The following is a 3,546-nucleotide window of genomic DNA, read 5'->3' as shown; positions in this document are numbered from 1 at the left end:
CTCGCGCACACGGAACTGCGAGGCACGAAGTGCGTGCGTGCGCGCGCGCGGCCGAATCGCTTCCGCCCTCTTTCTCGCCCTTCTGCCCCGGTTGCCATAGAAACGGCAGGATAAGGCGGCTCCCCCCAGGGCAGGCCTTTTGGGCCTAGCGCGGCCTGAGGTCGCCGCCGCGTCCTTTTCAAAATACTGTACAACATTCAGACGGCAGGACATGTTTGACGTTACTGGGGAAGAGACCCCGGCTCCAGTCCCCATGAAGAGTACTTGGGTGACTTTGGGCCAGCTGCTCTCTCAGCCCAGCCTAGCCCGCCTCGCAGGGTTGTTGTGAGAATAAAGTTGCGCAGGGGGAAACTATGTTCATTGGCTTTACTCCTTGGTGGGATGTAAATACAGTTCGTACATGAAAACAATATTCGCAGGTATCTTATACTGTATGCATATTCCTGAAAGTGCTCCCAGATTAACTGACATTTTAAGCAATGGACCATTACAGAAGATGAGCAGCAGTTAAAAGCTAAAACAGTAACGGAACATCTGAGAGTCCTGGGCAAGATCATCATAATCAGAAGAAGAAGATAGCCGAAGGCAGCCCTGTTTAGGGAAGTTTTTAATGTTTGATGTTTAATTGTGTTTTTAATATTCTGTTGGGAGCCGCCCAGAGTGTCTGGGGTATAAATAGTAATGGGTGCAGTATGTATGATCATCCCCATCATCATCTTTAATCTGGCACTGAGATCATAGAGTTTCCATTAGGCAAGCTTGTCTGGTGATGAAATTTCAAAGACAGGAGGCCACTATTGAAAAGGCCCCGTATTGCCTTGGGTAGTAGTGGCATGCAAAAAAACTACCCTGAGGACTAGATCAATTTATTTGGTTACAAGTCCTTGAGGCACACTGGTCCTAAGCCATATGAGATTTTGTTTTGCTTTTGTTAATTTAAAGCACTTCAAAACCACTTAGGAACACAGAAAGTTAATTTATACTGAGTCAGTACCAACAGTTCATCTAGATTGAAAAGCTGCCTATAACCTTATACACTTGCCTCAATACCGTACTTCTTCAAAGAAACAAAACACAATTTTCTGTGTTCCGACCTCTAAGGATCGCAGCAAACAAAGCTGTAATCATTAGGTCGCTTACTAGGAACATAGGAAAGACCATTATAGTCAGACCATTCATCTATCTAGCATAGTATTCTTTTCACAGACTACGGTAGCAGTGGGACTTCAGGGTTTCAAGCAGCAGACATTTCCAGCCCTACCTGGATAAGTCAAGGATAGAAGTTAGGGCTTTTTGCATGCAAAGCAGGTGCTCTACCACTGAGCTATAGCCTTTCTCTACTCACTTCTGAGTACATATGCTTAGAATTCTACTCGGTAGGCTACATATACTAATAATTCTGCAATTAGAATATTTGTGCAATTGCAAAGACCAGTCTATATACACATGCTGGACTTCATGCTAGATGGACCAATGATCTAAATTATTAAGGTAACTTCCTACATCTCATTCTTGCTTAATAACTGCTTTACTGAATCAGGCCAAGGTCCACATTGTCTAGCATTATTTGCAAGAATCTAACAAACAGGCACTCAGTTTCTACCAGAAATTAGCCAACTAATTAGTCAAATTAGGTCTGCCTATTACAATACCATCCAGAAAATGCAGGAGGAAGGGAATTTTTTAAGACAATAAACTGAAATTACAAAGTACATATGGGTCAAACAATTTTTATGTGTCAATACATTTCATATATTTTTACAGCCGGAAGTTATAAAAACACAATAAGCCAGGTGTTGAAATACATTTTCAGCATGGTTTTGATGCTTTTGCTTTGCACAGCATACAAGTACTTCACATAAAATAGCAAAAGACCAGTAGCTTTACAGTAAACTGTATTTTTACTTGTAGAAAAGGGAGGCAGATTCTGGACATTGGATATTGGTTTCCATATCCACTGTGAGCATCACTGCAGATGCCGTTTCTTACTTCTGTTTTATAGTATTTCACACAGCTCATCCAAAACCTTGCAGCCTCTCCCTATCCCTCAGCATCTGCTGCCCAATGGTAGGGCCGGGCTTACATATATTTTGGCATTCTAACTAGCCTATCTGCGATTCTCCCCCATAAACCTCTGACTTGCTTTCTTTTTAATAGCCCCATGCACACAATCACCTCTTAGCCTAGAAATAAGTCCAGACTGGGTGGGTGGAGGAAGAGGTTGCACAAAAGTATACATGGTATCTGTCTTTCATAATAATGCTCCCCGATCTCATGTTTGGAAACACACCTTTACTGAGATAATGTGCTGTTTGTGCACTAGACAACAAGAACATGAGTTTCCAAGGCATTTAGCCTAACAAGAGAGGTGCTTTTTTGCAATAGATGCTAAGAAGGGGTGCAATAAAATGGGCTGCAACAAATGTTTTTAAAATGAGCTAGAACAGATTAATTTGTCCTCAGTTTCCCAACCACTTAAGCAGCTGGCTGGGTGCTTTGATTGAGCTCTCAAAAGTATTGTATCGGGAGCAATTAGATAATTGAGAGGTGGAAAGGTACCAGGAACAGATGGCCTTCCTATTGATTTTTCTAATATATTTTCTGATAAATTGTTCCAGTCATCACCCCCCCACCCCCGCTTCTCCCTGGCTTTGAAAATGTGTGGCCATTTTGACCAAATTATTATCGACGATGGAATAAGCACAATTTCCTAACTGCATCCTGAATCTAGATGTTAAGAATGATACAAACGCTATCCCAGAAGGCTGGAAAGTGTCTTCATTTTAAATTATTGTACTTGTCTCCATTCAGTACAATAACTGTGTACCAAATATGCCCTAAAGATTTTCCATATCTAAAACAGTGGTTGATTTTAATTTTCTATAGTCTCACCATAGCCTTCTGAGATTATAAAAAAATGATTTACTTGGATCCTTAAGTGGTTTTTAAAATAATTACTCTTGTTAAATCAAACAAGGTTAAGAGGCTGTTGTACTGGGCCCTGGCAGCTGCCTGAGGATGGCTCCTGCTGACATGGAGCCTCATTTGAGCCGTGTAATATTGGTGAAATTTACATGGCAGCAACTTCTGTGAAATATCCCTGCTTGCAGAAGTTGCTACTGCATCTTCTGCAAGTACTTGTCTCACATTATACTGGCAGGATTGCAAGTAGGCTACAGGATAGTACTGTTGGTGGTGAATAATTGATCTGAGGACCAGACTCTATTTCCTTTCCTTGGGAGTTTTTTTTCCTGAATGGCACTCCAGCTAGCAGTGGTGGCTAGCAATCCTTGGATGAGATGGGTCTTCATCATCATCCTCAACTTGCGCAAAAATAGTAGGCCCTTAAACATTGCGGTTGTATCTTTGCCCCCAGCAGTATTTTATTTGTCAACAGTGTGTACTTCTAGAGGTAATATAGTCTATATTATATATGCGAAGGGTGGGAAACATTTAACCCCATTGTTATTGTTGTTGTTAATAGAATTTATATTCTGCCCTATACACAGGGGTCTCAAGGTGGTTCACAGAATAAAATCAAGATAT

Source organism: Zootoca vivipara, chromosome 4, assembly GCF_963506605.1.
Source record: "Zootoca vivipara chromosome 4, rZooViv1.1, whole genome shotgun sequence".
Lineage (NCBI taxonomy): Eukaryota > Metazoa > Chordata > Lepidosauria > Squamata > Lacertidae > Zootoca > Zootoca vivipara.
Note: the sequence above shows the minus strand (reverse complement) of the source record.